General features: G+C 40.5%; 1 protein-coding gene across 1 annotated transcript in view; it reads right to left on the minus strand.

The window, feature by feature from the left end:
• PLD5 (phospholipase D family member 5) overlaps positions 1–23,062 on the minus strand; it is a 950,676-nt gene that overhangs the window by 87,500 nt on the left and 840,114 nt on the right.

Below are 23,062 nucleotides of genomic sequence, written 5' to 3' on the forward strand. Positions count from 1 at the left end.
TCCACAAAAAAAGTATATAAAAAACTTTTATAGGCGACGAAAAATAATTGTAAATAGGAGAAATTGGTGGCAGCTACACTTATTACCAGGCTGGATGATCCGATAGCGATATTTGTGGGGGGAAAAAGCGCTACGAAAACTTCTGGTACTGCAAGGCAGATACAGCCTTAGGAAAGACCGCGGCTGCGGCCTACACCGGGACTCGAAAGTGGGCCTAGACTCTGAAAAACCTCAGGATAGCACCCAGCACCACAAGGAGCACAACAGGCTACAAGGTAAGCAGAGCAAAACACCAGCTTGCAGGGAATATAACGAATTCACAAAGGCAGGCCAGGATCTCCATTTAAGCAGAACATCCACTATTTGCAAATATAGGCAGCCTAAAGGAAGCGGTAAGCTTAGTGTCACTTGAGGCACAGCATTAATCCCCATCTGTTACGCAGATTTAGAGGAAATAATATTGCATGAAAGCAGGGGGAAGATAAACAAGCAGAAATGAATCAGTCATATATAGCATTATCTGTGCTCACACACAGGAGAGACTTGGAGAGGCGGGAAAAGCGCCATCTTTAATACCAATAGACACAAAAGCCTTTGAATGGATTTTAGAAACTGTACCTCATTGAAATTTATCTGTTGGAAAGGAAATAAGTGATTGATACATAACCTAAGTTTATTAGAGAATATGCTCTGTTAGATTAGCAACCCCCTAGGGTTGTCCTTTTGGGAAATAAATACTGCTCCCCTGCCCCGCTACTGAAACAATAAGTGAAAGAGGTGGGAAGTTAGGAGAAGAGACATTGGAAAAGGACAACTAGCTCTTAGTAGCTGTTCTGACTTCAAGTGAAGAAGCACAGCAGACAATACTCCTCACTAAAAGCATAAGTAAGGTAAAAATCACTATGGTACAATATATTATGTTCTAAAGGTGGCAGCATAGGATCAGCGGCAATAAGATGTAAAACCTGAACCTGATGTAACCTTCCAATATAACCCATCCTGACTACTTAATTGCATTAACAAGAAAAAATTGAGGACTCCCCCAGGCAACGTGAGCAGATCTCCTCCTCCAATACTATCCCAACTGTTGGGCTTATCAATATCTTCAATATGAAGAATAAATCACAATCAGTGAAGGACTGCCTCTCCCGCTCCCAACTGAAGCAGAGGACACTGAAAGCCTCGCTATCACCTGCGGGAACCCATTCTTCCCCGACAACTGAAGAATCTAATGAGCCTACTCAACTAACCACTCCAAGCACTTTTTCAAGAAGAGCTTAAAACAGCATTAGCTGAGCTGAAACAAGATATACTAGAGAGGACGCACCACTGAGTTCGAGGAAAAGTTGGATGACATAGTGGAGGAGATCCCCAATATCCATACTGCCATCCAGGATCAATCTGCACAGATTAAGAGATTGGAGGATCAATTAGAGGATCTTGAAAATAGATCCAGAAGAGTGAATCTGCACATCAGAAACCTACCTACTCTAATCTACCAGACACGCTTAAGAAGATTTTCCATCACCTATCACCTGCCACAGACGCCTCCCTGTTTCTTATGGACAGAGCACATAGGGCCCTATCTAAGCCTCCACAATCATCTCTGGCCAGAGATGTCATAGTGAAACTTCACTATTTTCATATCAAGGACCAGTTGATAAAAGCAGCAAGATCAGCATCGTCAATTACATTTGAGGGACATAAACTGCAAATATATACTGACCTCTCACCAACCACACTTAAACGACAAAGAGAATTAAAACCCATTTTATCCATTCTTGCCAACGCACAGATCAAGTATAGGTGGAACTTTCCTTTTAAGCTTGAGTTTACCCACCAGAACAATACCCACTCCTGTTCCATCCCGGAAGAAGGCTAGCACATCCTCCGAAGACTACAACTACTACCGGACCAGCAAAGTCCAACCCCCCAGCCAAACCCACAACGAAAATCGTTCCAACGAGATTGGACTCAAGTTGGGAAACAGAAGAAGATTAAGAAAGACTTGAGAGATCCCACAACCATGGACTGGGAAGCTCAAACGCTAGAAGCTGAAGCACAGGTTACCTGATTTGAGTATTAAAAGACTAGCTTAAGATACTCTTAATTGCCTCTCTGAGGCTAGATATAAATGTTATCACTACTGTTATAGTAATATCTATAGTTAGATAGATCTGTTTTGATGTACCATTGAATTCCTTTTAGGGAAAATTGACAGTTAGTTAAGAGTTATATGTTAAGGACCACAATCTCACCTCACCAATCCTATACCTTCTTCTTATGTTAAATGGTAAGGATCATAACTGCACCTCACTAACCTTATTATTTCTAGGCCATGGGGTCATTGCCTGTGGGAGACCTCTATCAAAGTTTCTAATCCCCCCTCCCCTTACTAAACCCCTACCCTCCATCCTAACTATTCCTATTTTCTTTGGTTACTAAGTTAATAGCAAATGGTATATTGCTGCTGTCCGACTGCTCACATACCTGTTTACTATGGTTAAATTGTTTATATATATGTTTATTATATGGAATATTGTCATATTTTATCTCAATTACAATAGAAACATTCGGCTAGATTACGAGATTTTGTCGGTAATGGTGTGCGGTGCTAACGCGCCTTTTTTTCTCACCACTCACTTAAGACAATGCTGGTATTACAGGTTTTTTTAAACCCGGCATTAGCCACAGAAAAGTGAGCGTTGAGCAAAATTTAGCTCCACATCTCACCATAATACCAGCGCTGCTTACGTTAGCGGTAAGCTGGCTAAATGTGCTCGTGCACGATTTCCCCATAGGAAACAATGGGGCTGAGACGGCTGAAAAAAACCCTAACACCTGCAAAAAAGCAGCGTTAGGCTCTTAACTCAGCCCCATTTATTCCTATAGGGAAATACTTTTTATGTCTACACCTAACACCCTAACATGAACCCCAAGTCTAAACACCCCTAACCTTATACTTATTATACCCTAATATGCCGCCCCCAACATCGTCGCCACCTGCATAATCTTATTAACCCCTAATCTGCTGGTCCGGACACCGCCGCCACCTACATTATACCTATGAACCCCTAATCTGCTGCCCCTAACATCGCCGACACCTACATTATAGTTATTAACCCCTAATCTGCCGCCCCAATGTTGTTGCAACCTACCTACAATTATTAACCCCTAATCTGCCGCCCCAATGTCGCCGCCACTATAATAAAGTTATTAACCCCTAAACCTAAATCTAACCCTAACCCCCCTAATTTAAATATAATTTAAAATAATCTAAATAAAATTACTACAATTAAATAAATTAATCATATTTAAAACTAAATACTTACCTATAAAATAAACCCTAAGCTAGCTACAATATAACTAATAGTTACATTGTAGCTAGCTTAGGGTTTATTTTTATTTTACAGGCAAGTTTTTATTTATTTTAACTAGGTACAATAGTTATTAAATAGTTATTAACTATTTAATAACTACCTAGTTAAAATAAAGACAAATTTACCTGTAAAATAAAATCTAACCTAAGTTACAATTATACCTAACACTACACTATAAATAAATAAATTACCTAAATTAACTACAATTAATTACAATTAAATTAAAAAAACTAAAGTACGGAAAAAAAACACTAAATTACAGAAAATAATAAAATAATTACAAGAATTTTAAACTAATTACACCTAATCTAATCCCCCTAATAAAATAAAAAAGCCCCCCAAAATAGTAAAAATCCCTACCCTATACTAAATTACAAATAGCCCTTAAAAGGGCCTTTTGCGGGGCATTGCCCCAAAGTAGTCAGCTCTTTTACCTGTAAAAAAAAGAAAATACAATACCCCCCAATATTACAACACACCACCCACACACCCAACCCTACTCTAAAACCCACCCAATCCCCCCTTAATAAAACCTAACACTAACCCCTTGAAGATCACCCTACCTTGAGACGTCTTCACCCAACCGGGCCGAAGTCCTCTATGAAGCCTGGCGAAGTGGTCCTCCAGACGGGCAGAAGTCTTCATCGAATCCGGGCAGAAGAGGTCCTCCAGACGGGCAAAAGTCTTCATCCAGGTGGCATCTTCTATCTTCATCCTTCCGGTGCGGAGCAGGTCCATCTTCAATCCAGCCGACGCAGAGCATCCTCTTCAAACAAAGTCCAACTGAAGAATGAAGGTTCCTTTAAATGACGTCATCCAAGATGGCATCCCTTGAATTCCGATTGGCTGATAGAATCCTATCAGCCAATCGGAATTAAGGTTGGAAAAATCCTATTGGCTAATGCAATCAGCCAATAGGATTGAGCTTGCATTCTATTGGCTGATTGGAACAGCCAATAGAATGCGAGCTCAATCCTATTGGCTGATTGCATCAGCCAATAGGATTTTTCCTACCTTAATTCTGATTGGCTGATAGAATCCTCTCAGCCAATCGGAATTCAAGGGACGCCATCTTGGATGACGTCATTTAAAGGAACCTTCATTCTTCAGTTGGCCTTCGTTTGAAGAGGATGCACCACGTCGGCTGGATTGAAGATGGACCCGCTCTGCGCCGGAAGGATGAAGCTACAAGATGCCATCTGGATGAAGACTTCTCCCCTTCTGGAGGACCTCTTCTGCCCGGATTCGATGAAGACTTATGCCCGTCTGGAGGACCACTTTGCCCGTCTTTGTAGACGACTTCGGCCCAGTTGGGTGAAGACGTCTCTAGGTAGGGTGATCTTCAAGGGGTTAGTGTTAGATTTTATTAAGGGGGGATTGGGTGGGTTTTAGAGTAGGGTTGGGTGTGTGGGTGGTGGGTTGTAATGTTGGGGGGGTATTGTATTTTTTTACAGGTAAAAGAGGTAGGGCTTTTTTTATTTTGGGAGGATTTTTTATTTTATTAGGGGGATTATTAGGGGGATTATATTAGGTGTAATTAGTTTTAAAAATCTTGTAATTATTTTATTTTTTTCTGTAATTTAGTGTTTTTTTCATACTTTAGTTTATTTAATTTAATTGTAATTAATTGTATTTAATTTAGGTAATTCATTTATTTATAGTGTAGTTTTAGGTGTAATTGTAACTTAGGTTAGGTTTTATTTTACAGGTAAATGTGTACTTATTTTAGCTAGGTAGTTATTAAATAGTTAATAACTATTTAATACCTATTGTACCTAATTAAAATAAATACAAACTTGCCTGTAAAATAAAATAAACCCTAAGCTAGCTACAATGTAACTATATTATATATTGTAGCTGTCTTAGGGTTTATTTTATAGGTAAGTATTTAGTTTTAAATAGGAATAATTTATTTAATTGTAGTAATTTTATTTAGATTATTTTAAATTCTATTTAAGTTAGGGGGGTGTTAGGGTTAGGGTTAGACTTAGGTTTAGGGGTTAATACATTTAATATAGTGGTGGCGACGTTGGGGGCGGCAGATTAGGGGTTAATAAATGTAGGTAGGTGTCGGCGATGTTAGGGAAAGCAGATTAGGGGTTAATAAAATGTAACTAGTGTTTGTGAGGCGGGGGTGCGGCAGTTTAGGGGTTAATATATTTATTAAAGTGGCAGCGATGTCCGGTCGGCAGATTAGGGGTTAAAAATTGTATTTTAGTGTTTGCGATGTGGTGGGGGGGGAGGGGCTCGGTTTAGGGGTTCATAGGTAGTTTATGGGTGTTAGTGTACTTTTTAGCACTTTAGTTAAGAGTTTTATGTTACGGCGTTAGCCCATAAAACTCTTAACTACTGACTTTTAAATGCGGTAGGAGAGGCTGTACCGCTCACTTTTTCCAAGAATCATAATACCGGCGTTAGGAAAATCCCATTGAAAAGATACAATACGCAATTGACATAAGGAAATTTGCGGTATGTTAAAATCACGGAAAAAAAGTGAGCGGTACACCTGTAGCTGCCAGACTCGTAATACCAGCAGGCGTTAAAAAGCAGCATTGGGACCTCTCAACGCTGCTTTTATTTTTATTTTTTTAAGTTTTCAAAATAGCTTTATTTAAAAATTGTAAACATACATATCATGCAATAAATGTAAACAGTTTACATCAAAATTGTCTCATTTCTAAATGTCCAAACATGTAACTATGAATGATATAAGACAACTATAAGTCGGACAAGATTTGCATAATATTATTTCAGTTTATTTCTTAACATAACTTTTAGACCATTATATATATACATACATATTGGGGGGTAGTTATCAAGCCGTCTACTTTACCTGCCTTCGCCGGTCCAATACGCCCGCCTAAGCTCGCCTACCATCGCCGCCGCGGACCTTCAAAATTTTGCCTAAGTTATCAAAAAAGCTGTCAAAAAGCCGAGCACCAAGTACTGTGAGAGTTATCACTCATCCGATCTCACTGCTCTTCGGCTTTTTGATAGCTTTATTGCTAGCCTGTCACTAAGCACCCACACTAACTACACTGTTCTACCCCTATACCGGCGCCCCCGGAGCCCCCCGCAACTCAATAAAGTTATTAACCCCTAAACCGCCGCTCCTAGACCCCGCCGCAACTCTTATAAATGTATTAACCCCTAAACCGCCGCTCCCGGACACCGCCGCCACCTACATTATACCTAGTAACCCCTATCCTGCCCCCCCTATACCGCCGCCACCTATAATAAAGTAATTAACCCCTATCCTGCCGATCCCGGACCCCGCTGCAACTAAATAAATAGTTTAACCCCTAAACCGCCGCTCCCGGACCCCGCCGCAACCTATATTAAACTTATTAACCCCTAATCTGCCCCCCCTACACTGTCGCCACCTATAATAAATGTATTAACCCCTATCCTGCCCCCCTACACCGCCGCCACTGTAATAAATGTATTAACCCCTATCCTGCCCCCCCTACACCGCCGCCACTGTAATAAAATTATTAACCCCTAAACCTAAGTCTAACACTAACCCTAACACCCCCCTAACTTAAATATTAATTAAATCTAAATAATATTTCTCTTATTAACTAAATTAATCCTATTTAAAACTAAATACTTACCTTTAAAATAAACCCTAATATAGCTACAATATAATTAATAATTACATTGTAGCTATCTTAGGATTTATTTTTATTTTACAGGCAAATTTCAATTTATTTTAACTAGGTACAATAGCTATTAAATAGTTATTAACTATTTAATAGCTACCTAGCTAAAATAAAGAGAAATTTACCTGTAAAATAAAAACTAACCTAAGTTACAATTACACCTAACACTACACTATACTTTAATAAATTATTCCTATTTAAAACTAAATACTTACCTTTAAAATAAACCCTATTATAGCTACAATATTTAATTACATTGTAGCTATTTTAGGATTAATATTTATTTTACAGGTAACTTTGTATTTATTTTAGCTAGTTAGAATAGTTATTAAATAGTTATTACCTATTTAATAACTACCTAGCTAAAAGAAATACAAAATTACCTGTAAAATAAATCCTAACCTAAGTTACAACTAAACCTAACACTACACTATCATTAAATTAATTAAATAAATTAGCTACAAATAACTACAATTAAATTAAATTAAATTAAATAAACTAACTAAAGTACAAAAAATAAAAAAAAACTAAGTTACAAAAAATAAAAATAATAAGATACAAACATTTAAAAAATATTACAACAATTTTAAGCTACTTACACCTAATCTAAGCCCCCTAATAAAATAACAAAGCCCCCAAAATAAAAAAATGCCCTACCCTATTCTAAATTAAAAAGTTACCAGCTCTTTTACCTTACCAGCCCTTAAAAGGGTCTTTTGCGGGGCATGCCCCAAAGAATTCTGCTCTTTTGCCTGTAAAATAAAAATACAACACCCCCCAACATTAAAACCCACCACCCACATACCCCTAATCTAACCCAAACCCTCCTTAAATAAACCTAACACTACCCCCCTGAAGATCATCCTACCTTGAGTCGTCTTCAGCCAGCCGACCAACGATGGAACCGAAGAGGAGATCCGGAGCGGCAGAAGTCATCATCCAAGGGGCGTGGAAGAAGTCTTCCATCCGATGAAGTCATCATCCAGGCAGCGCTGAAGAAGTCTTCCATCCGATAGAAGTCTTCATCCAGGCGGCGTCTTCAATCTTCATCCATCTGGAGCGGAGCGGAGCCATCTTCAGACGAGCCGACGCGGAGCCATCCTCTTCTTCCCGACGACTAACGACGAATGAAGGTTCCTTTAAGGGACGTCATCCAAGATGGCGTCCATTCAAATCCGATTGGCTGATAGGATTCAGATTGAGCTCGCATTCTATTGGCTGATCGGAACAGCCAATAAAATGCAAGCTCAATCTGATTGGCTGATTGGATCAGCCAATCGGATTGAACTTCAATCTGATTGGCTGATTCAATCAGCCAATCAGATTTTTCCTACCTTAATTCCGATTGGCTGATAGAATCCTATGTGGGTGGTGGGTTTTAATGTTGGGGGGTTGTATTTTTATTTTACAGGCAAAAGAGCAGAATTCTTTGGGGCATGCCCCGCAAAAGGCCCTTTTAAGGGCTGGTAAGGTAAAAGAGCTGGTAACTTTTTAATTTAGAATAGGGTAGGGCATTTTTTTATTTTGGGGGCTTAGATTAGGTGTAAGTAGCTTAAAATTGTTGTAATATTTTTTTAAATGTTTGTAACTTATTTTTTTTATTTTTTGTAACTTAGCTTTTTTTATTTTTTGTACTTTAGTTAGTTTATGTAATTTAATTTAATTGTAGTTATTTGTAGCTAATTTATTTAATTAATTTAATGATAGTGTAGTGTTAGGTTTAATTGTAACTTAGGTTAGGATTTATTTTACAGGTAATTTTGTATTTCTTTTAACTAGCTAAAATAAATACAAAGTTACCTGTAAAATAAATATTAATCCTAAAATAGCTACAATGTAATTATTAATTATATTGTAGCTATATTAGGGTTTATTTTAAAGGTAAGTATTTAGTTTTAAATAGGATTAATTTAGTTAATAAGAGAAATATTATTTAGATTTATTTAATTAATATTTAAGTTAGGGGGGTGTTAGGGTTAGTGTTAGACTTAGGTTTAGGGGTTAATAATTTTATTACAGTGGAGGCGCTGTGGGGGGGCAGGATAGGGGTTAATAAATTTATTATCAGTCGCGACGGTGTAGGGGGGGCAGATTAGGGGTTAATAAGTTTAATATAGGTTGCAGCGGGGTCCGGGAGCAGCGGTTTAGGGGTTAAACTATTTATTTAGTTGCGGCGAGGTCCGGGATCCGCAGGATAGGGGTTAATAACTTTATTATAGGTGGCGACGGTATAGGGGGGCAGGATAGGGGTTAATAGGTATAAAGTAGGTGGCGGCGGGGTCCGGGAGTGGCGGTTTAGGGGTTAACATATTTATTATAGTGGCGGTGGGGTCCCGGAGCGGCGGTTTAGGGGTTAATAAGTTTATTATAGTGGCGGTGGGCTCCGGAAGCGGCGGTTTAGGGGGTAATAACTTTATTTAGTTGCGGCAGTGTAGGGGGGGCAGATTAGGGGTGTTTAGACTCGGGGTACATGTTAGGGTGTTAGGTGTAGACAGCTCCCATAGGAATGAATGGGATGTCTGGCAGCAGCGAACATGAACTTTCGCTATGGTCAGACTCCCATTGATTCCTATGGGATCCGCCGCATCCAGGGCGGCAGTTTGAAAACCAGGTACGCTGGGCCGGAAAAGTGCCGAGCGTACCTGCTAGTTTTTTGATAACTAGCAAAAGTAGTCAGATAGTGCCGCACTTGTGTGCGGAACATCTGTAGTGACGTAAGAATCGATCTGTGTCGGACTGAGTCCGGCGGATCGAAGCTTACGTCACAAAATTCTACTTTTGCTGGTATCTAGGGCTTGATAACTAAGGCCAATCAGCCTCGCCTCAAATACGCTGCGGAATTCCAGTGTATTTGAGGTTGACGGCTTGATAACTAGGGGCCATTGCCTATGTCGGACTCTTATGAGCCTGTATCGCTATAATAGATTATAATATAGAGTAAAAATAACAAAACAAAACAAAATTTGCTCCTGATGTATGGAGCAAAAACCACAACTGAGCACAATAAAAAAGATGTTACTATATGTTGGTGACAGTCCAGCGACATAAACAGCTATTAACATTTGTAGAATTGAGCACAAATGGTATATGTGTTATAATTGCTATCACACAGCTGTATTAGCATAAAGTGATTGATTAATAGATATAAGGGTACATTTCCTTTATCACCTAGGTTTATTGAAGTGGGGCGCTTAAAATTGAATTATAATATATAAATGTAACAATTCAGACCCTTTGCAGAAAAACACAATATGACCAACAAGAATACTATAACCTATATGGGCCAGGGGAGTCAGTATTTATTATATATTGTCTGAGGTTGTTATGATTGACATTTGTTTTAAGCTTTACCATGTAATTCCCTCAAATTGCAATCACTTTTTAGAAGGGAGGTCATCATAAGTACTGTTTGTAACCTATATACAACTTAATTAACAAATAAAAAATTCACCACACACTATGCTCTAATAATACATTCTTGCCCTCAATTTTTATCCTGTATACAGTAATCTCTAACAATTACTCACGTCTGAGCTAGGTAATTCCAAGCAATATGTCATTAAAGCATTGAAAATATCAGGTTTATTTCATGTAAAACAGTTTACGTTGATTTATGTTTGGAACTGATACTGAGAACATACGCCTCTAATAATGTCTTACTGGTGATGGTCACTGCGGACAGCATTAGAGATGCAGGAGAAAGATAGTCTTTAGCCCTCTTCGAAGTATGTGTTCGCTTGAACAATAGTGTCAGGGCCGCCATCAGGGGGTGACAGGGGTGACTCTTGTCAGGGGCCCAATGGGCTAGGGGGGCCCCATGAGGCAAGAACTAAAAAAAAAACTTTTTTTTTTCATTTTGACAGCCACCAGTGGGTACTACAGAATAGTGCTAATTGAGCATGGGAAATGTTATTACAAGGAGTAAAGTATTAGCTTTTGAGAGGATTTCTGAGTGTGCACTAAACCACTAAGCACAGTGTGAGACAGACTTGGCACTTTGTTTGTAGAGTGTGTGCCTGAGTCAGACGGCTGATCACTTTCATTTGCAGAGGAGGTAGGAATTACTTAGCAAATGTTTTTTATTTCTTTGTGCAATTTAAGATTGTAACTTCAGTGTGGTAGTAGTTGTAGGGTGTGGCCAGGGGTCCATAAAAACACATTTTTTAGCAGCAGTGTATTTATGATTATTTTGACAATGCTGTAGAAATTCTATATTTAAAACCATGCAGAAATGTTTCCTCCTCAATACACAAATGATATATATTACATTCCAGTTTACTGCCCCTTTATGCAAGGACTTTCCAGATACAAGGATGCATTTTATACATCTGCATAACATGTTATACTCTCAGACTAAGATTGCTCAGTGTTGGAAATAACTTAAAACTGTTCAGTTTACTCTACAGCTGACTTAATTTTGAAAAGCATACCAACAAGCTTAAATCCTGCATTTAACCAGATCTAATGGTATGAGTACCACAGCTTATGGTTCCACCAAGACCATATAGAGTACAGCATTTTCAAAATCCACAAGTACAGTTGACAGATGGGAACATTTGTACACTATATTTGAAGTGGTGCTCTTGGTTGGGTAAAATGGGGAAAATATCAAACAAAGATATGTCAACCTTTTAAAAGTACTTTTCTTCATCTAGCCATCTACCCAGATCATTAATGTACAATTTTGAATTCACAGAATTATTTATGTTTGCCCATTTACAAATATGATTCTTTAAAAAGTGATCTCTTAATTTCTGCATTTTTTTTATCATGCATGTCACACACTGTTGATTTAGGGGATGCAAGGTGCATAAATGTTTCCTCCTGTGAGTGTTTCTGTGGGTGTCTGTGTTTATGTCTTTGTGCTTTGGTTTGTGTCTCTATGAGTGTGTATGTATTTTTTTTCTGTTGGTATCTCTGTGAGGGTGGGTGTGTATGTCTTTGTGCATTTTCTGTGGATGTCTGTGAGGGTGTGTGCATATGTCTTTGAGCTTTTTCTATGGGTGTCTCTGTGAAGGTGGGCGTGTTTTTGTCTTTGTGTATTTTCTCTGGATGCCTCTGTGAGGGTGGGTGTGTGTATGTATGTCTGTGTTTTCTGTGGATGTCTCTGTGAGTGTGTGTATTTTCTGTGGGTGTCTCTGTGAGAGTATGTGTATGTCTTTGTGTGTTTTCTGTGGATGTCTCAGTGAGGGTGTGTGTGTATGTCTTTGTGTGTTTTCTGAGGCTGTCTCTGTTGGTGTTTCCTTGGGTGTATGTGCAAGTTTGAGTTTGTGTGTGTGTGTCCATTGTCTGTTCCTTTTTAGGACATTTTGACCTTACTACTGATTATTCACATCTTTCTACAGACTTTGAGACTAATGAGACTTTTCCGGAAGTCACCAATCTACCATTTAACCTTTATATTATTGTTTAGGCAGTTCAGGGCCCTTCCTTTCAGCCACTGCATGCTTTTGTCATCATTTAGTTGGCATCTTCCTTTACAAAAAGATAATCAGAACTCCATATTTTTTTTCTAAATCTCCTTTTTTTTTTTTACAAAACTGTAGTTTACCTTATTACTTGTCAGGTCAATGTAAACAAGTGCTAAGTGTCTGTTTGGGTGTCTGTGTCTGAGTTTATTTGCGTGTTTGCTAGAGTGTCTATATGTGAATCCTTATGTGTGAGTGTGTGTTTCAGTGTATGTTACTACCTTTACAACATTTCCAAGTTTAAATAGACACTGAAGACTAAAGTGCATATACGTTTTAGTCACTTGGTCAAAAATTGCACATGTCAAAGGAGGGGGGGGGGCCCTGATCAATGGTTAAGTCAGGGGCCCCAAAATTTCTAGTGGCGGCCCTGAATAGTTTTATATGGATCTCATATGTGGCGTTTTACAGTGGATAAAGAATCACTTATGGAGGCGGGTGCGCCTGCCCAGTGGTTTATGTATGGGAGTACAGGTGTTAAATGACCGCCGCTGCTTGAAGGTAGTCCACTGTAGGCTTCAGGTTGTAGGTTTCCTATTGAATAGGATTGATTTCTGTCCTTAAGGGCCTGCAGTATATTTTCAGGGAAGATCCCTTTTGCTATTGACAGTGATTCCCGCAGTACCAGAAGCGCTGGATCAAGGGGCGCAATTTTATTTATATCTACAGGCTCCTGAGCATCCAATGACTGCGTAAGCATAAGTGGGTCAGTGGAACCTAAGTGTTCTTGAGTAGTTTTAGTTAACTCTCTGCCCACTATTCTATTGAGAGGAATATGCGGGAAGAAGCGTTTCTGCGCTATTGCCTGTGCCTTTCGACTGTTATCGTAGGCTGCTGCTTGCAGATCGTTCTGTTCAGGCTCTTCTACTATCATGCGCTCTAAGAGGTCTCTGGGTAGGGAGCTTTGATAAAGCTTCTGTAGCATTTTATCTAATTTAGCAAAGCGCTGGTCTAAGTGCTGCATTAGGTCGGTTTCCCATACAGCCGCCATTTTGTGATATTCTTCTGTCGAGTGAACTGGAAAACAAGGCCTCGCCAGACTGTCAGCCCAGAAAAAGTATGTTGTGGCTTTTGGTGATGTAGATAGATGCAGTAAGGCAGATGTGTTCTGCCAGCACTGGTAACCCGGTGGGTCCGGGGGGGGAACGCTACCTATTTATAGGCCGCCGCCCTAGGTTTTAAACTGCCAATCTGTAGCTCTGTAGTCATGAAAATCAAGAACAGAAATATAGCCCCAGTCAGAGGTGCAGCTATTGTATGAATAATAATGTAGTTGATTTTGCTGTTGTAACTCTTCAATCAGCGGATTAGAGAGGATCTTATGCAGAGCTCACAGAAAATGCGTCCATGCCGGTACGCTGCTCGGACACGCCCCCTAAACGCTGCTTGTTAAAGGGACATGAAACCCATTTTTTTTCTTTCACAATATAGAAAGAGCATGCAATTTTAAATAACGTTCTAATTTACTTCTATTATCTAATTTGTTTTATTATCTTGATATTCTTTGCTGAAAAGCATATCTAGATAGGCTCAGGAGCTGCTGATTGGTTGCTGCACTTAGAAGCCTTGTGTGATTGGCTCACCCATGTGCATTGCTTTTTCTTCAACTAAGGATATCTAAAAAATGAAGCAAAATAAATAATAGAAGTAAATTGGATTGTTGTTTAAATTTGTATTCTCTTTCAATTTTGGGTTTAGTGTCCCTTTAAGGCTAACGCAAGACTTGTAATCTAGCCGATTGTGTTTTTGCTCTACAACCCATCTCACCTGATTATTCCAGGAAAACAGAGAGAAAGGTATCTTTACACTCATTCCCTGAGCCTTATGCCCAGGTCCTATACTGCAACACTAATTATTTCCATTGCAGGCCCTAGCGAGAGTTCGATCTGAGCCTTTGATTCCCGCAGGAGGTATGAAACTATCTAAGTTTATCAGAAATGTATTAGCAAAACAAACCTTACGAATACATTATGTCACCAATTAAAATAATTCCCCACAATGTACCGGGTCTCCACTCTAACATTAAGAGGAAAAAGGCACTATCAGAGTACAAATCAATAAACGCATAAATCATAATGTTACCTGAAACACACATTACCAGGGCCAGTACCCCCAAATATTGAGAAAAATCATATCCACAACAATTTAATGCCATTAGCCCTAAAAAAACAGGGGTGTCTCCATCCATTTTCATGCATCTCTTAACTTTAAGGAAGAGGAAGTAATTACTGATACTAAGGGAAGGTACTTAATAGTCAGAGGACTTATTCACAATACTCCAGTAATCCTAGGCAGCGTGTACGCTCCGAATGAAAACCAATCCTCTTTCATGTCTAAAGTAAGTAAGCAACTAACATTATGGAAAAAATATAAAATGATCATAGGAGGCGATTTCAACTTGACTCTTAACAATCAAGTTGATAGGGCTAGAAATGCAGCACAAGCCTCATAGACACCAGTTCACAATCAAAACATCCTAGGTGACTTCCTTCTTGACCACAATCTGATTGATGCATGGAGAATGACCAACAAACACACACGTGATTATACATTTTATTCACCAGTACATAAATCCTATTCTAGGATTGAAAACATCCTCATAAGCCAAATCCTAATCCCATTATTAACCACAGCAAACATTCATACTTGTACTTGGTCTGATCACACATTAGTGGAAGCGACCTTAAACGGTCTCACTAACCATAATAGAACACGAAATTGGGTCCTCAACCCCAGGCTATTTGGGAATCAGTTGATTGTCCAAAACATTCATAAAAATATAACCCAGTTTCTAGAAACCAACACAGGTACCACTACTAACCCACTATTCACATGAGGAGCCTTAACGGTCTCAATCAGAGGAAATCTTATAGAGGAGTCGTCCAAACTCAATAAAGCTCACAGACATAGATGAGAGACACTAAAAAGAGAGATTGAAGATTAAAGACTGTCAGGGTTTTTTCCCTGTTTTGTTTGCCATGTGCTGCTGGCAGCCATTTTACTCACCTCTCTTGCTGATTCTGGTGCATTGTGGGGGATGCTGCTCATTTCCTGCCCTTCCTTTTATGGCCAGATTGGAGTACATCATCCGTGTGAGACAGGATGCAGTCTCAGAATTGTGATGTCCTCACTTATTATTTAAAGGGCCTCTGTTCAGTATGCTTTGCCTTTGCGTTGTCTCATACCTGTTTGTGAGAGTTCCTGTGTATTACCTGGCTGTCTGACGTCCCTCCTTGTTCCTGATCCATGGCTCTGCTGTTTTCCTTGTTCCTGATTCCGGCTCGTCTGACTACTCGCTTTGGCTCCTGACTCGGCTCGTCTGACTACCAGCTCTGGTTTTGACTCCTGGCTTGTTATTTGACTTATGGACTTTTTATTATTTTTGCTATTAATAAAGGTGTGATTATTTTTGAACTTCTTGTCTCAGTCTGATTTCTGGCACCCTGACATTATGCAAAGGCTATGAATCCTGATGGTGCTAATAATCCACCTTTACCTGCCATCATTTCCAGGATGGATGAACAGGATCACCGCTTGGATCAATTTGCACTAGTCCTGCAAACCCTGCTTACTCGCACTGCACATTTGGACCAAAGTGTTCCGCAAGTTATGGCTGCTCCTGTTTCCGCTGCTGCACCTAGTCCTACAAGGAGCATGTCCGGTTCTGCACCTCTACCTCAGCGATATGGAGGTGATCCTATTCAGTGCAGAGGGTTTTTGAACCAGGTGGGCATTTACTTTGAGATGTTACCTCAGGCGTTTCCCTCTGACAGAGCTAAGGTGGGATTTCTCATCTCGTTACTCTCTGACACAGCTCTTGCCTGGGCTAATCCCTTGTGGGAGACTAATAAACCTGTGATTTCAAATTACCCTGAATTTGTGGCCTCCTTTCAAAGGGTATTTGATGTTCCGGCTCACTCCTCCTCTGCTGCTAAATGACTCATGTCCATTCAGCAAGGTACAAGATCTGTTGCTCAGTATGCTATTGAGTTCCGTACACTTGCCGCAGAGGTAGGTTGGAACAATGAAGCCCTTGTTTCCGCCTTATTTCATGGGCTCTCTGATGTGATTAAAGACGAAGTTGCTGCCAGAGATTTACCAGAGGATCTCGAGGCATTGGTGTCTTTTTTTGATCCTAATTGACATCAGACTCAAGGAGCGCTTGCGGAAGCCTCCTGTTCCGTTATCTCCTACGTGTTCATTCCCACCCATGCCTCCCTCTCCTCCCATGCCTCCTGGTCCCGAGTCACCAGGTACTGCTGAGCCGATGCAGTTGGGATTCACGCATCTCTCCACGGCAGAGAGGGCCTTTAGGAGGAGGGACGGGCTCTGCCTCTATTGTGGGTTACAGGACCACCTTTTGTAGTCTTGTCCTACACGGCCGGGAAACGCTCACACCTAAGGTCCTGTCGGGGGCAGACCTTGGGTGGTTTATCCTCATCCCCGGAACCGCTTAAGGAGAAACCTTTGGTCACGGTTGTCCTTTCCTGGGTGGACTCCTCCATAGTCACCCAGGCTCTTGTTGACTCCGGTGCTGCGGGCTATTTCATTGACAGTGCTTTTGTATCAAAGCACTCCATTCCTGTTTTGCCTCAGTCTGTTCTGCTTGCTATTGAGGCCATTAATGGCAGGCCCCTTCAGCCCACACTCGTTACTCACGAAATGGCTCCGTTGTCCATGGATGTTGGGGCTCTCCATTTTGAAACCCTCCAGTTCCAGGTGATAAACTCTCTGCATTTTCCGGTTGCTCTGGGTTATCCCTGGCTCCAAAAACACAATCCCAGTCTCGACTGGCACAGGTCAGAAATTTTGTCGTGGTCCCCGCAATGTAATTCCACTTGTCTTCGGAAACAAGTTAAAGTCTTGTGCACTTCTTCATTATCTCAATTGCCAGAGGAGTACCGAGAGTTCCTAGACGTTTTTGACAAGGTGCGTGCCGGTACGTTGCCTCCTCACCGGTTTTACGATTGTGCCATAGACCTGCAAGCCGGAGCCATTCCTCCTCAGGCCGGGTTTACCCTCTGTCTGTTGCGGAGAATTGTGCTATGGAGGAGTATGTTGCCAATGCTCTGTCGCGGGGGATCATCCGCAAATCCTGCAGGGGCTGGCTTCTTCTTTGTGAAGAAAAAGGGTGGCGAGTTAAGACCATGCATCGATTATAGGGGTCTTAATCGTCTTACCATTAAGAATGCTTACCCTATTCCGCTCATTACGGAACTCTTTAACCGCCTCAAGGGAGCTACGGTCTTTACTAAACTTGATTTGAGAGGAGCGTACAATCTCGTTAGGATCAATAAAAAGAAAAAAAAACAGAAGCGCCACATGGCCCAATATTGTTTGGTCCAATTTTGTAGATCTTGAGATAAAAAAAACAAACTCACATTTAGAAGAGCACCTCAGTTAGTGCTATAGGGGCAGTCTGGGATCTATTCGGTCACCCAGAAGACCAACTTCCATGACAGGAACTGATGTCTATGTGGACAGAGAAGAGACACAAGTGCCTATATGGCCTAGTATTGTTGGTACAAGTGAACAAACTCAGATAATGATAAGAGTGGTACTCACAATGTATCAAGCACCTCTTTTGATGCTATAGGAGCATGAAGGGATCAATTCGGTCACCCAACAGACTTGTGGCAAGGCATCCAGGAGAAATTTGATGGTTCACAGGATCCCAGGATGGTCAGAGTAATGGATATCCTCAAATAGAACAGGTAGAATAAATTCCCAAAAAAAAGGAGCAGCAAGTGTTCAAATCCTAAAACTGACTGACTGAAACCAACTTCCACTGAATGCATTCAGTGAAATTCAGTGGAAGTTGGTTTCAGTCAGTCAGTTTTAGGATTTGAACACTTGCTGCTCCTTTTTTTGGGGAATTTATTCTACCTGTTCTATTTGAGGATATCCATTACTCTGACCATCCTGGGATCCTGTGAACCATCAAATTTCTCCTGGATGCCTTGCCACAAGTCTGTTGGGTGACCGAATTGATCCTTTCATGCTCCTATAGCATCAAAAGAGGTGCTTGATACATTGTGAGTACCACTCTTATCATTATCTGAGTTTGTTCACTTGTACCAACAATACTAGGCCATATAGGCACTTGTGTCTCTTCTCTGTCCACATAGACATCAGTTCCTGTGCTCGAAGTTGGTCTTCTGGGTGACCGAATAGATCCCAGACTGCCCCTATAGCACTAACTGAGGTGCTCTTCTAAATGTGAGTTTGATTTTTTTATCTCAAGATCTACAAAATTGGACCAAACAATATTGGGCCATGTGGCGCTTCTGTTTTTTCTTCTTTTTATAGATTGCTGTCCCTGGATCCTGGCCTGGATCTTCACAGATATCTGCCTTTATTCCTCTCCAGAGACTTTAATACAACTATATTGCCTCTTCCTCTAAGGCATTGTTACACACTTATAATAATATTTATTTAATTAATTGTTATATCTCTTAACTATATAACGTTATTATTTGCATATTTGTTTTTGAGATATATATATATATATGTGTACTATTGTGCGCGTTTATATGGGTGTATATATGTATATATATATATATATATATATATATATATATACATACAGATGCTGATTATTGACCTCACCAGTGTTATTAGTTTGTGATTGATAATTATTCACATTTGACACCACTAGTAATTAAAATATTTTTTATATTCACTTATTCACTATATATATATATATATATATATTTATATTTATTTTTAGCACTATAACTCTTGACACACTAGAAGACTATAGTCTTCATTGTATATTATTTATCACTTAGTTTTTGTTAATAGGGCGCCCCCTCACTTCTTTGTCGTTAGGATCAAGGAGGGCCACAAATGGAAAACAGCATTTAACACTATCGCGCAGGTCCGAAAACAGCATTTAACATTATGAGTATCTTGTAATGCCCTTTGGCCTATGTAATGCTCCTGCTGTTTTCCAGGAATTTATTAATGATGTCCTACGAGATATGTTGCAACAGTGTGTGGTGGTGTACTTAGACGACATCCTCATACACTCACCCACACTTGAGGCTCATCGTTCTAATGTTACATGGGTTCTTCAGAGACTATGTGAGAACGGCCTGTTTTGTAAACTCAAGAAATGTCCATCAGACTCAAGTAACCTTCCTAGGTTATGTTATCTCCATCGCAGGGTTCTCCATGGATCCTGACAAGTTATCTGCAGTTCTGCAGTGGCCTCGCCCAGTTGGTCGTTGGTCTATTCAACGTTTTTTGGGGTTCACCAATTACTATAGAAAGTTTATTAAAAACTTTTCTTCCTTGGTCAAACCTATCACAGACATGACCAGTAAAGAGAATGATGCACTCCATTGGCCACCTACTGCCATTAAGGCCTTTGATAGTCTTAAGACTGCCTTTGCTGCCGCTCCAGTTCTGGCTCATCCTAACCCTGTCCTGCCTTTCGTTCTTGAGGTTGATGCGTCTGGAGTAGGTGCCCTCTTGTCTCAACGTCCTACGCCAGATGATTCCTTGCATCCGTGTGGTTTCTTCTCTAGGAAATTGTCTCCAGCAAAGTGCAATTATAAAATTGACGACAGGGAATTACTGGCCATAATTTTGGCACTCAAGGAATGGAGGCATCTTCTCGAGGGTACTAGCGTGCCAGTGCTCATTCTTACTGACCACAAGAATTTAACTTTTCTATCTGAAGCAAAACGTTTGTCACCCCAACAGGCCAGATGGGCGCTATTTTTGTCTTGGTTTAATTATGTGGTCTCCTACCTGCCTGGTAGTAAGAATGTTAGGGCTGATGCCCTCTCTCGACAATTTTCACCTCTGTCCAAGGAGGAGTCTGTACCTACTTCTGTTATACCTCCTGACCATATTTTGGCTACCATACGTACTAATTTGACTTCTCCCTTGGGGGAGGAGATCCTGGCTGCACAAACCAATGCACCTCCTGAGAAACCTAGTAGTAAGTGTTTTGTTCCTGAGAATCTTCAAAGTAGACTTTTGCACACTTACCACTATCCTAAAGCCACAGGTCACCCAGGCAAGAATCAAATGATTTGGTCTGTCACTCGACAATTCTGGTGGCCAGGTCTTCGTTCTGATGTTGCTGGTTTTGACTCCTGGCTTGTTATTTGACTTATGGACTTTTTAATTATTTTTTGCTATTAATAAAGGTGTGATTATTTTTGCACTTCTCGTCTCAGTCTGGTTCCTGGCACCCTGACAAAGACGTAGCGAAATTGACCACCCGCGTAGGAAGACAGTCCAATTATTAAAACAAAAAAGCAAAGAGTTAGATAACCTACTGATGGAAGATGCTACCAGAGCAATTAAATTACTGGACACCCATCATTTTGTACATTCAAACAAGCCAGATAGAATGTTGACAGATAAATTAAAATAAATTACGAGGGGGGGCAGAGCCAACTACCAAAAGAATCAGATGTAACATAGTAACATAGTAACATAGTAGATAAGGTTGAAAAAAGACTGAAGTCCATCGAGTTCAACCTATACAAATCTAAAATACTTACAAAAAGCTCCAGTTAAGCTTAAAAAACCCCATTAAAATGTGACCTATTTAATACTAGTAATCATATCCATGAATTTTGTTTATATACAGAAATTTATCCAGACTATTTTTAAATGTATCTATGGTATTGGCATTCACTACCTCCTTTGGTAATGAGTTCCACAATTTTATTGCTCTTACAGTGAAAAAACGTTTCCGTTGCAGGAGATTAAATCTCCTTTCCTCCAACCTTAAATTATGACCTCTTGTCAGAACCAATTTTCTTGGAATAAAAAGAGCTTCTGCCATCTCTGTATATGGGCCTTGAATATATTTATATAAAGTAATCATGTCACCTCTCAAGCGCCTTTTTTCTAAAGAGAACAGACCCAGTTTGGCTAGCCTCTCCTCATAGGTTAATTTCTCCAATCCCCTTATTAGCTTTGTGGCCCTTCTCTGAACTTTTTCTAGTTCTGCAATATCTTTTTTAGCAATCGGTCCCCAGAACTGCACTCCAAACTCAAGGTGAGGTCTTACCAGGGCTTTATATAATGACAGAATTATGCTTTCCTCCCTTGAATCAATGCCTCTTTTAATACATGCTAGTATCTTATTAGCTTTTGAAGCCGCTGCCCTGCATTGTGCACTCATCCTACAGGATCATTTTGCCAGTATAGCGAGGATATTGTATGAGTGCTGCGATGACCCAGCAGTAAGAGATGACAAGTTTGTGTGTGTGCGGAGCTCCTGACTTTATCATGATATATAAAAAGTGTTTCTTTACATTTAAAATCATCTTTTTTATATACAAGGGGGCCATTTAATCCATAATAATATCAGAGAAATTGGGAGTTCTCGAGTTGAATTTCCTGGCCCGGTGAGTTATCAAAAGTTTAGCCGTGATGGAGGCCCTGGTTGAATGGGGGTTGGCTGTGGCGCAGCTCCTACAGGATCATTTTGCCAGTATAGCAAGGATACTGTATGAGTGCTGCGATGACCCAGCAGTAAGAGATGACAAGTTTGTATGAACGGCTGATATACAAGTCGCCCTTAATCTGAGCATTGCTGATACTACCATCCATCAGGGCAACTATGCTGATACTCCAGCCCCCGGGTCCTTGTGCTGCCCTCTTAGCTCCCTACAGCAAGGAGGCGCTTCTCACTATCGCTACAGAGAATGGAACCACAGAGATGCTATAAGTGGGACAGAACCCACCGAGATTTCATTTGAGGAGCCGACTCAGAGATTGGTTATGACCAGCCTGCTTGTGTAAGCCGAGTATGGAGTGAACGGGACACATGCAGTTGGCAAAGAGACCATTGGAGCTTGGCAGTTGAGGACCGGGGTGAAATTGGAGTTAGCGGTATCAAATACTGATGGGGGCCTATTTAGCAGACCGTGCGATACTGATCCACACCTCCCATTAGACCGGGTCAGGAACCAAGCGTATACGCTGACATGCAGGCCTCAATTTAACGCTGGCTATTATCCTGTAGAACAGGGTGATGGGACCTCATGGAGAAGATGACCCCACATTCTCTTCCATGGCGGTGTGTACCCCTTGTCGGTTCTGGGGAGGGTTGACTTTCATCCTCACGAAATATCACTGCCCTCTCAGTGGGATCCTGGAGGATCATGAGCTTAATATAATCGGAAGGTAACCCACCCACTGGTTCAATAACTTTGTCTACTGCTCGACCTGTCAGCCATTTTGATGGGTCACTGATGGTCTGATTTGGGAGATTGGATGTTGAACATCTTGTGCTGTGTGATGCTAGAGAGCGGGTGGATCTCTGGGCATTGACTTTCCTGGTCGGGACTTCTGCTTACACACAAATGCAGGCAGTGGGGCATATATTAGCAGTCTCGGGACAGGTATTGGGCGCTATCCATATTGCTTCCCTATCTGAGGACTGGATTCACTCCTATTGCTATATGCGGACTGTACTGAACAATGTATACCCTTGTTATTTAGGACATAAACAGATTAGATTAGTGTTTGATTTGCTACTTGCAGCCCTAACTATTAGTGTGAGAGGTTGAGGCTCTAA

This window comes from Bombina bombina, chromosome 4 (assembly GCF_027579735.1).
Source record: "Bombina bombina isolate aBomBom1 chromosome 4, aBomBom1.pri, whole genome shotgun sequence".
NCBI classification, from domain to species: Eukaryota; Metazoa; Chordata; class Amphibia; order Anura; family Bombinatoridae; genus Bombina; species Bombina bombina.